Raw genomic sequence first — 12,563 nt, forward strand, 5'->3', positions numbered from 1 at the left:
CTTCCAGTCCATACAATTAAACAAGCCTGTGCTCAATGCATCTTGCTGTAAAACTGACGTCTGCACAGGTGAGGTGAAATGAAGGGGCAGAAGTGCCTTTGCTCCCCACTGAGTGTGAAGAATATGAAGAGTGGCTGACATGGGTGTAGCTACCTGCATGGTGGCCTCTAGAAATTGGGCGAGATGAATGGCTTCCCCCAGCTCATCATCATTTTGGTGGTATTTACCACGAGGCTAATAAAAGTTTTGCTGACTATCTTCCATTTGGGGTACTGCCATTATACTTCCCTGCAGTGCCAGTGGCCTCTTTTATGCCTAATTGCCTTTAAGTGGTACGAGGCAGAGCAGCAATGCTGGATGACAGCTGTGCTCACCCATGTTCAATGGTGTTTGCATGGGTGGAGAGAACGGCCACCCTATTCCTCTTAAGGCTTGAAGGAGTATGTATAATTAATTGGCCAGATTCCTCAGTGCTGTTCTCAACACTTTACACGGGAATAAATCTGCTTGAGTAATGGAAGGGTAGATTAGGCCAATTAATTACACTCCACAGCACCTTTGTGTCACATAAGAGTTTTTTGAGGTCATTTTAAACTGCCATTAATCCCTCCCTGTTATCAGGGTAGATATAAAGCCAGGTGGACACAAGGGCATGATAGACTTGACATCTGAGAGCAGCAACAGGCAAAGGGCACCAGGTAAAAACTGCTCTAACTGCCATCCAGACCTAGTGACCCTCAGGATGGAAATCCTCCTCAAAGTGGGATTCTGAGTTGGGAAGAATGATTTCCTATGTTGTCACATCTTTTTTATCTGCTAACCACTCATGTGGGTAAAATCTGCACCAAACCACATCACTCCAAGCACTAGTCAAGAATTAATGTATTAAATCTAGAGGTCTTCTTCACTGACAGACTTCCAGTGTTTTTTGAAGGTAAGCCCCTAAAAATCTCAGAAGACAAACCTCTGGCAACTACGTGCCCTTTGATCTGAAAATATTTGCCTCCAAGTCTGATTTGGTAAAGTTGTGTGGAGACAGATAATTTCTCGTCCACTGCTAAACCTATAGCATAAAACACATTCCCACAGATTTTTCATCAAATATCACAACAGCACTAGTTCACCAGCATAGAAAAAGCTCCACCAGGGCTGCTGAGGACCTCTCAAACCAGTCCAGGCAGACAAAAAGTGCTATAGAACAGTCCAGTCACAAACTTCTCCCAGAATGACAACTGGAGTTGGTCTTGATAATCCTTATGAGTCCCTCCCAACTGAGGATATTTCGTTGTTCTATGAGTCTGTGAAATGTGACCAAGGTGCTAAAGGCTCAACACATCCCCAAAGCCTTAAGGAAGTCAGAGAAAGTTTAATGACTACACGTCATGAGACTACAGCTACTTTTGAGCTAAGGGGAAACGTTTTCAAGCTTAAAGAGGTAGATGTAGGTTAGATATAAGGAAAAAGTCTTCTACAGTGAAGGTGGTGAGGCACTGGAACAGAGATGTGTAGATGCCCCATCCCTGGAGACTTTCAAGGTGAGGATGGATCAGGCCCTGGGCAACTTGATTTAGCATGTCCCTGTTCATTGCAAGGGAGTTGGACTAAATGAACTTTAAAGGTCCATTCCAACTCCAAGGATTCTACAGTTCCGTGATTCTAAGTACAAAGAGAAATGTTCTGCATTGGAAGAATGGAGTTCAACAAAGAGGCAATTGCCATTCAAACATGGCAAAATACATCCATGGAGAACTGTCATGGTTTTGTGAAGAGAAAAGCAGAGCTGGCAGCAGAATAATTAACAAAAAAGCCAGTGATAATGGCTACACGAAGGAATGACTTCTCTGGAGCCAGTGTATTACACTAAAATAAAAGCAATATTAGGGGAGGCTCAGAGACTAGGAAATTAAATCAGAGAGTCGAGAAATAATAATTATTAGCTTCTTTTATTTAAACAAGGAGGGGAGCAATTTCCTTTAAAATGTTATTTTCTAGACTGTTTTTCAGGCTTGACATTATAATTCTGATGTTACACTTTCCTATGAAGTGGAGTGTGAAAAAGATGTCTTCTTTCTGGAGATATTCAAAACTCGCCTGGACACATTCCTGTACTGGAGGGAACTGCTTTAGCAGTTGGACTGGATAATCTCCAGGGGTCCCTTCCACCCCTTACAATTCTGTGATGCTGTGATTTAGTGAATTTTGGGGGGTCTGAGGAGGATCTGACTTTTCATTTTGCAAGTGCAGATTCCTGGGAGGGCAAAACAGAGACAGAGTTGCCTCCCAGCCAGGAGAGCTATGGTTTTTATTAATAATTTGGCATTCTGGAATCTCCCATCTACAAATAAGTGGGCAGGGGAGGCTGGTGCCAGTTGCATACCCGAAAGGAGGGCCCCTCTATATCTGCAAATAGGAGGGAGGGCAGAGAGGTGCTGATGTGCATGCCTTGTCGCTCTAAAATGTGCATGATTTGCTCTGCCATTACCTCCTCCTGCCTACCAGCAGTGGCCTTGGTCCACAGCCTGTCCCCTGCATTTCTCAGTTCTTGTTAAAGCCCCAGGGAACGAGATATCCTTGATCTTTTGCTAGGAAGGGAAGGCAATGTATGTCCTTTCTTCCCAGAGAGGATCTCTACGGGATAAAGCTTGCTCTGAGATGTGCTTTGCAAACAAACAAACAAACAAACAAAAGAAAAGCATAAATAAAGTACTTTGTGGAGGACTGGCTGCCCGCACTGTTCAGATCAAGTCTGTGTTCTACCACACGATCAAAGCAAACTGTTCTTTCCAGACACAATGACCTCATCCTCAACGAGCATCTTCTTGTATCAGGAAATACAAAAAGTATTTTGCTGATGTGGAATTTTGAAAGTGATTTTATTTATTAATTGCATTCTGTGCGCCTGGCTGAAATCTCAGCCACTGAGGCCACTCAAAAGCTTTTTTTTTAATGCAAGATGGACATAAAGCTGGAAAGCAATGAGAAAGCCAACGCTGTGAGTTGACCATAAGAGCACTTTTAAGAGTTTATGCTCACTGCCAGTCTGCTGAAGGGAAGGGAGGAATGAGAGCCAGGCAGACAGCCTGTTTGGGGAGCTAAAAATTGCATCTGCTGTAGCAAATAAAGACAAGTCAAGGTCTGCTCTGCAGCCCTGAGGGAAGCAGCCACCTCCTGGCCCCATCTGCCTGAGGCAGGACTGCTTTGTGCTGCTGCCCACCAAGGCTGCCCCAGGAGCACCTCTGCACCAGCTGGGACAGCAGGCAAGGAACGTGCTAACCAAGACAGAGAAGACTTGGCCAGTTTATAGATGCAGCCAACTGCCTGGTATTCAAACACAGAGACATGAGCAGGCGTTTAGTCCTTACTGAAGCTCCCAGAAATGGGATGGCATCACAGCTAAATGTGGGAGATGAGGTTACAGGAGAGGAGAAGGGACCGGGAAGTCTGCCTGAAAGAAACAGCCATATGAATGAGTTTGTAGCACGAGCTCTTCAGCAGCTGCTACAAATGATGGTGCCTCCATCCCTGAAGACAAATATAAGGGTGTTTTTCATCTCCACAAAAATTCAGAATGGAAAATATCAATGTTTTTAACAGTATACTTCAGTCCCAGCCCTAAAATCAATTAGCATGTACTCATTTCCTGAGAAGATTGGACAACGATCCACTTGCCATGCAAGTACTTACTAGAGAAACATACACTGTACATAGAAAAGATCAATTCCACTCCCTTTTAAATATCATATACTTCCTAAGAAGAGCAAGCCTGTCGAGATAACCTGATTGTTTCACATATCACTTCTAACAAGCTATTTCTAGAGGCAGCTGTTAGAATGAACTGCTCACTGGTGGGGAGAAATAATCAGTGTTTTTAACCGATCATTTTAACAAAAGCATAAGATGTGATGAGTAATTAATAACGTACAAAATTTGTACCACTTGGTCTGTTTTAACATTAAAACCTTGCCCTTGCCTCAGCGCATGCAAGAAGGAACTCTGTTGTCATTAGCCTTTCAATGACATCCAGACAACAGTGACATTAATAAAAAGAGACATATTGGGTTCTACCTACCTTTGCACACTCTTGTCCAAATAAATTTGACTCATTGTCTTCTAGGTTTTTAATAACTACTCTGCTATTAGCGTGAACTTAAACACTGACAAAACCCTACTTATGTAATTAGCCAAGCACAGACAGTACAAAACCAGGCAGTATTTTATCCTACTGATTCCTGCTATATAAATATATATACGTATTTCAAAACTCAGGTCCTCTTCAATCACCAGACTACTCTGTATCTCAGCAGACATTTCACTAGTATCATCTTCACAGACAAAATATATAAAAGCATGAACACTCACAGACACATACGGTGAGTCCAATTATAGAATCATAAAGGTTGTAATAAAATTAAGGAATAATATTAAGGTTGGATAATATTAAAAATATTATTTCAGTGCTTCATGTCATGCAGTCGAGATATTTGCCCTGAAATGACAAGTAGTAGAAAAAGCATAAAGCTGGTTTCCAAGGGGCAGGCTTTTTGCACACTGCCTTAGCATTTTTTTTCCCTCAGTATTTCTAATAAATCTCCCATCTGTGAAGGTGAACAGGATATAGTTTCATATTTCCTTATGTACATTCCTGTGGAACAACATTAGTGTTAAGAGACATTATTGTTCTGTGATACATCCCAGTGGCTCATTATTGATCAAGAAGCAATAGCTTAACATTCTACTAATAAAAAGACACCAATAAATTTGGTATGTGTTATTTTTTTCTGGGGAATTCCTTGCTTCATAGATCAAAAGAGAGCCCTGATCCACTTTTTGTTTTCAGCCTCCTTTGAACAGAAGTAGAAGATGTACAATAATTTTTATTAGGATTTTAGCTATTAATACTTAAAGAGATCTACCTTTCTATGGATTGATGATTCAAGGAAAAAGTTGGCAGATTTTAGTACTTATTCAGCACGGACACCAAAAGGTACCTTTAAAACAGGAACTGAACACACTTGTCCCCTCATGCAAGATGCTTGCTCAGATTTAGTCACCAAGTGCCAAGATTCAGCTCTTCAGAATAAACAACTGAGCCTATGGCAGGATGCACAAACTCATAAATCTGTAGTGACATTAGGAAGCAGATTACTTTTTAGGACAACATTTGCAAAGCAGTTTTTCCTCCCATCTGTTCCCAGGTGCATTTCCCTCACCTCTCATGAACAAAGCAACTTTATACCTCCAAGCCTGGAATGAGCACTACTTAATCTGCCATACCATGGCATTTTTGAAACCCAGCAGTTTTTGATGGTCCATCAAAAATATCCTCAATTTAATTTCCCCAGTTTTTTTTTAGCACCACCCTCTAGTGTTCCACACGAGACTGGCTGGTGGTTGAACTAGACGATCACAGTGGTCTTTCCAACCTTAATGATTCCATTTAGGACTAGAGGGAATGGCCTCAACATGCTCCAGGGAAGATTCAGGTTGGACATTAGAAAAAATTTCTTCTCTGAAAGAGTGTTCAGGTGATGGAAGGGGCTGCCCAGGGAGGTGGTGGAGTCACTGTTCCTGGAGGTGTTCAAGAAACATTTAGATGTTACACTGAGGGACGTGGTTTAGTGGGGAAATATTGGTGGTAGGTGGACAGTTGGACTGGATGATCTCAGTGGTCATTTTTATATATGATGATATGATGTATGCCCAGTAACATACACAATGATTGTTTCTGTGGGCATTGATAAATCACACACTTTTAAAAGCCTTGAGTCTTATACAAAAAGATTTGTCTTTAACTCCAAACAAACCTACAGATGGATGCAGGCTTTCCATCTCTGCTAGGAGCCATCAGAGGCAACTGGACTGATTGATTGCTGGTGTCAGGATTCATCGTTTTGATTCTTCACATGATGCCATCTGTTTCTGGTGGGCCTTTCATTCCTTTTAAGGGTGTTTAATACTTGAGCAGATACAGCCAGATGTTTGCTCAAAAGCATCAGCTACCTGACTGCTCTGCTTCCTGGACAGTGTTCAAGCAAGGGTGGATAATGGAGTATACAAACAGCAGAAACTGCCCAGGGACTCACAGACTATGTCAGTAGCTGGCATGAAAAATGTGAAGGGAGAAGCTGGGAAAGTGCTGTGGTTTGGCTGCTTTCCTTTGTGGTCTGGATTCTCTGGTATCACACTAAATGTACCATAAGCATACATCAGTGGAAGCAAAAAGGATGGTAATATGCTGACAGTTGTTTTGACTCTATTTTGCCTGGGTCCTGAAAGGTGCTTATTCATGCATTCTGGGCTGCTCTTCCACAAAGCTGCACGTGACTTGAGGAAGAAAATTCACCTCACTTAAACCAGTGTCCAAACTGATGAGACTGATTCAAATGACACTTCCACTTTGTGCTAACATTTCCTTGGGGCTCAAACTCCTTACGGACCCTTGCTATCTCTTCAGCCCCCATCTCCAGCATCCCAACTCTCACCACGGCTCCTGCAGCTTCTCTGCACGTCCCTCTGCTGCTGCACCCTCACACACCCTGCTTGCTGCTTTGCACATTTTGCCTGACACTGACCATTCCTGACATGCGTATTCCTGCTTGTTTGCCTAGTGGCCTTCACAGCTGATGTCACTGAAACATAAATGATTGTTTCTAGAATGGTGAGAGCTGCTGAAAGAGCAGATAAGGTGAGCAGTGGCACCCAGGACACAGACATGGGGGAGCAGAAGGAGAGGCGATGCTTGTGCAAGACTTTGGAAAACCTGAACTTCTCTTCGGATTTCCTGTGGATGCACATTTGCTTGTAAAGTACTGTTATCCCCTGGGTACATACTAGTGTGTCATATCCCTTCTTCTTTCCCTTTTATAGGAAGAGGAACTGATGGGGCAAATGTTGTCTCAGTGAGAATATCTGCTCGGTGGATGAAGGACGGTATGCAAAGCCTGAGGGTACAGATCTCTGTGGTGGTTAGGATGTTGAAAAAAGAAGTTATAACTTTAACTTGTAACGTACTCTTCCCAAACTTGCTTTAATATTCAGCAAACAGATGTAACCTAGCGTTTGGTATTAGGAGGCACACGATATTCTACAATTCCAGTTCATTCATATTAATCATCAGCTGTACAACCACAATATAACTACATTTCCCTCCAAGGAGAGTAATGTTTATTCACAGAGTAGAAGTCTTCAGTGGCCCCCATGAATAAGAGCATGTTTGTCATTAAATACAAAAATAATTACTTGATTCAGGACAGCAAGCATGGCTGCAACTCTTCAGTTGTACATTTCTCTAGAGAGAGACAGTAAAAGTTGTTGACAATGAGATTTGTTTAAAATTTGAAAAGAAAATAAGGATATAGCTGGAAATGTGCTATCATAGGTCAGCAATGCTCCATTTTCATTCATTTACTGACACAAGAAATCTTAATGAATGAGGCCTAATTCCTTGGGTGCAAAGCAACCATAATCACCCTGTAAAAAGCTTTCTGGTCCTGAAACCCCTGTGTAATGCCTCATGTCTCCTAAAAAGGTCAGAGTCTTGATGTAGCTTCCCTCAGCGACAGTCCCTTCATTTCAGGTAGAAATACAAGACTCATCCAGAGATCTTCTTTGGCCATCCCAGTACAAATCTGCTGTCTGAACTCTTGAAGTGCAGAATTGTTATCCACATTTTCTTAGGCCTGTTAGATGCCTAGTAATTCTGCTATTACTCGTCATTCTTCCATCAGGGACAGTGATAGTTCTCTATATCCATTTCACTTAAAGAGAAAATCTGACACATTACCATAAACCTCTTTCAAGTCTGGCTGTGATCTGCTGATCATCTACTGTGATGGAGATATATCAGTATTGGGTGAGACAGGACTTTATGGCTACTCCTACACTAATAAATTAAATGTGCCCAGAAACATTTCCTCATGCTGAGTACAATTGAGAGAGATCATTTGGCTCCATATTATTAAGCTTTGTCATACCCTGTGCTGACCAAAGCCTCCCAGCTGAGGCAGTCCCTTGACTGTGAACACCCAGGTACATCTGTACAGTGGCCTGAAGGATTCCTATGGGGTGGGCTTATAGTCTGCCTATGCAGTGGTCACATACATCACATTTTGTGTTCCTCAATCAGAGATTATGGTGCTGAAATGATAATGCTCTGCAAATTACTCAAAGAAACAAGTTCAAATAGAAACAAAGCTCCCATGCTGAAGACTACTCTGTCCAGCTAGCAGCCTTGCCTTACACATTTATACACTATACATCACAGCTACCTCTCTTCTGAAGTTTTTGCTCTGTTTGTTTGACTGCAGAATCACAAAACAAAAGGCAACAAAGCTATCAAAGCAAAGATGAAGCAAAGCAAATTAACTAGAATTATTTATCACACAACTTTGCTTCACTCTTCATATTAAATAAACAAATAAATAGGAATAAAAACAATCTGGATAGATAGAAACTTGCAGGCACATCCAGAAAGTGATTTTGCCTTAAAGTAGGATTACAGCCACAATAATGAAGTATTAGATAGGTACATGGCACCCAGCCCCTCCTTGTGGTTCTCGGGGACATTTTGGGTTCTTGGGGACTTATAAAGATGATTTGGGATAGGAAATTAGCAAGCAATTCTCACTGGCTAAGCATCACCCATACCTTTAGTCACTTCCCTACTCAAACCATCCCAACTCAAATCTACTTCTGGCACATCTGTCAGGGCAGGAACCATGCTAACTGGCCTTTCCTCCCTTCTCATTCTAGAATATTTGTTCCCTTCCATGTTACACTGGTGGTGCTCAGAACAACCAGTGATTGGAAGGGAGACTGTTGTGAAAGGACACTGTGAAGTCAAAATACTAAGAAATTCCCATTTGTTCACACTCCCTGGACCTTGGTTTCAAACTCTCTTGCCTTGCTGCAGAGACCTGACACTGCAGAGACCACTCTGTCAGAACTGCTTTGGTGATATGCTGTTTTATCAGCAGACTTTGGATGTTAAAGAACGAAATGGTGGTTAATGAGACTTGCTGAGATACTGTGTCATCTGCTGGGTTTAAGGATCTGCAGATTTTAATCTGATGGATGTTTAGCAGCACTTTCTTAGAATACTTCTTCAAGGAACCATCCCATACTGACTTCAGTAAAAGAATGTGGAGAAGGAAAAACTTCTACTTTCCAAGAATGTGACATTTCTGTTTTTCTGTGTATCACAGTCATAGGCCGTGTCAAAACAGAAAAGGCTTCCATCAAAACATCAAGGCTTCCACAGATGTGAAAGTGGTATAAAAGGACAGACTCCAGGGCATCCAGTTTTTTTTTTAAAGACAAGTTTCTACTGGGTTTAACTAAAGCAAGCCACTTCAATTCTCATCCAAATCATGCTGAGCAGCCCTGCTGACAAGCACTCAAATTATCATGGGAAAAGAGGACTGGAAGGTCCTCTCAGGTCACCAAGTCAAGACCCCTACTGATGTGGGCTGTTGAATTGCTTCCTTCAGAAATTAACCAAGTTCCATCTCACAGGCTGCTGGTTTGGGGCTAGCAGTCTTGTGGAAAAGTCTTCCTAGACAACCTCACTGCACTGATAGCCTGAGGCTTCCTTTTCTGAGGGCACCAATGGGTGATTTATCTTCCTCCTCTGAAAAGAGCTCTTTCTTGTTACCTACACAGTTCTCCCTGCCTACTTCTGCATTCCCTCATCTAATTAAAATCTCTTTGCTTTTCCCAGTTTGACTTAATCTCTCTTGAAGTCACTGAAGGAATATGCTGCACATCCAGTACTGCAGAGCACTGCACAACAGCATTGATACTCTCCCTTCTCCTCTGTAATTACCTTTCCTGATGCATATTAGAATCTCATTTAGCTCTCTAATAGGTGCAGCATGTTGTTGGCTCAATTAACCGGTGATAAATAAATGTGGGTGTCTACAGCTGAGTTGGTGGGACAGAAACAAGCACTTTTGAGGTCTATTTAATCTGACAGCTTAGCCTTACCTTTGGGTAGGATATTTTATGACTTCATGGACTTTGTTGACCAGATCTGACTGCAAAGATAGATCTGTGTGGTCATCTTAGATGTGGATGCTCGCAGTGAATGATAGGTATATCTTTATATCCTCACAAAGGTTCCCTGTTGATAAACTACTTAAAAGGGTAGATGTGGCACTGAGGGCCACAGTTAGTGGGCATGGTGGTGATGATGGTTGGACTAGATGATCTTTTCCAACCTTAATGATTCTGTGACTCTATGATTCTATGAAAACATAAATACTTAAACAGGGGGGAGCGTGTGACCTTACAATTTGTTTTTCATAATTTCATGTATCATATATTAATTCAATGATGACAAGCAGTTCTTCCTGCAGGATAGCTGGGCACCCTGGAAATTTGTGATGCTTTCTATCTTTATGTTCTCAGAAAAGGTTCTCAGTATTTTTCTGTGTTACAAACATTGATATTGGACAAAAGGACTGCCCATGACCAATGATAAAGAGCATTTCCAACCTTTTATTTCAATTTTCATCCCTGTAAAAACTTGACCATCTTCTCTTGTGACAGACCATCCACCCTGGCATGCTAATAACTCAAAGCATAGACCTTACTTTGTACCATGCTGGAAGAAGCTGGTAGAAATCTCACTTTATCCGAGCAGCAGGGACAAGAATGAAGGGGCAGCTTGGCCAGCACACGTCAGACTCATGCAAAAAGGTTGGAAGGTTGTTCTTTCTATGATTGGAGTGTCAACTTTATTCATGCATGTCATTAGTACAGCAGCAGTCCCCACTGTAGGAGGTTGTCCCCTGAGAAGTGGCTGCTGTCACCCTCAGCTCTGACACTGCTGACCCAGCAGAGCAGGGCAGTAAGGACTACCTCGTTACCCAAACTCCTCTCTGCCTTTTTAATAACTCCTCTCTCAGTTATTTTCCTTACTAAACTCAGGAACAAATATGTTAAGTTTCAACTGTAATCGTAATTATTCAGTTAGCAATTTCAGAAGTCCTTACACATGAGAGCGAGCCTATTTTATCATTCCTCTGGCTTGGCTTTCCCTTCCAAAGTAGCTTCCATGACTCTAAAAATGCTGCCAGTGTTGCTGTGCAGAAGGCAGTCACACAGCACGTCATTTCCCAACTATGCTGTAAGGTTTAGTTCTCTGAGGATGACTCAAATATCAGCTGACCAGCAGTGCACATACTTTCACATGGCAGTGGCACAAGACATTTTCGGGATATACGAATACCAACCAAAGACTTAAGAATTACTAAAATTCCTTTCAGCAGCTTGACTGCTCTATAGCATGAAGTTGCCCAGGGCACTTACTAATTTTCCATGCTTTTCTTCCACCATTCCTTTGAATTTATGTTAGTGAGGCTCGATAAGACCTGCAGACCCAAGCACTGAGTGTATCACAGAATCACAGTGCTTGTAACTCTTCCCACCCCAGTCTGCAGCCAGAGCTTTTAAAGAGTTATTAGAGCTTTTTGGCTAGCTGAGCTTTTGTCTGATGCTCTTCAGCAAATGAGTGATTTTGTGAATTCAGCCGACTCTCACTGAAGAAACCAAGACTTCTGCTAATGTTGTGGGAGAAAAGAATCTTCTTTCTACCTGATAATTAACGTCACAAAATCTCCATGTGCTTGGCATGGAATGAGCCTCATGATTCAGAACCTGCTGTTCTTTTCCCATTTGCCTGGTACTATTGCACTATCACACCTATGGATCATTTTCTTCTTATTTTTTTCACCTTTACATACAATAATCACTCCTATTCCCCAGTCTTTGCTATGTGTGTACAGAACTGATGGCTGAAAAGCATGAAGCTGGCACTTTTGCCTTCAGCTGACCAGTAACTTCAGATTATTCATGCTGACAGAGGCCTTCAATATCTGATTATACACCTGGAACAGTCTTTTCCAAGCACGAAGGTTAAATATATGTGGATGCTGTTCATACAATCTCCTCTGAATTGGATTTTATATTTAACAATCCCCATGCAGTCCCATGAGTTTTAATTTCTAAGGGAATAAGATGTTGCACATTCACTGAGTAATCCATTAATATTTCAAATATGAACATATCCCCCCGAATTTTCCAGGTATTATTTTCAGATTTCAATACAAACAGAATCCATTGACTAACAGTAGGAGGAGCTTAAATTTCTCAGTTTAGGCTGAGCTCCCTGCAAAAATGTGCAGAAAGTCATAACTTGTCCCACATCATCTAATCTGGAAAGAAAGCTCAAGGAAAAACGAGGTAGAAAGTAAAAGTGAAGGCAAAAAGAAATTCTGCCACTTTCTGAGTAATCATAGCTTAATCTTTTGATTTATACAAAAATCTATAAACCGCAGCTTTCTCTTGAAATCAAAAATCTAATTATTAAAATTTAAACTAATGCAAACACAAAAACTGCGCTCATTTCTTTCATAAGCTCCTTCAAGGTGTTTTCTATCCCAGCAACCAAGAAGCAAAACACCAGGCACTTAAAAAGCAAAACAACCACTAAAAGCAGTCCATAGCAAAGCCCAACAATTTTATGGCTGCATCCACTATTAAACAACTCACTGCATAAACAG

The 12,563-nt window shown here is 41.6% G+C and overlaps 1 protein-coding gene across 12 annotated transcripts in view; it reads right to left on the reverse strand.

Moving 5' to 3' along the window:
• LOC116238213 (sodium channel protein type 5 subunit alpha-like) overlaps positions 1 to 12,563 on the reverse strand; it is a 206,288-nt gene that overhangs the window by 75,509 nt on the left and 118,216 nt on the right. The window lies entirely within an intron of this gene.

This window comes from Phasianus colchicus, chromosome 6 (genome assembly GCF_987193195.1).
Source record: "Phasianus colchicus chromosome 6, bPhaCol1.hap1.1, whole genome shotgun sequence".
NCBI lineage: Eukaryota > Metazoa > Chordata > Aves > Galliformes > Phasianidae > Phasianus > Phasianus colchicus.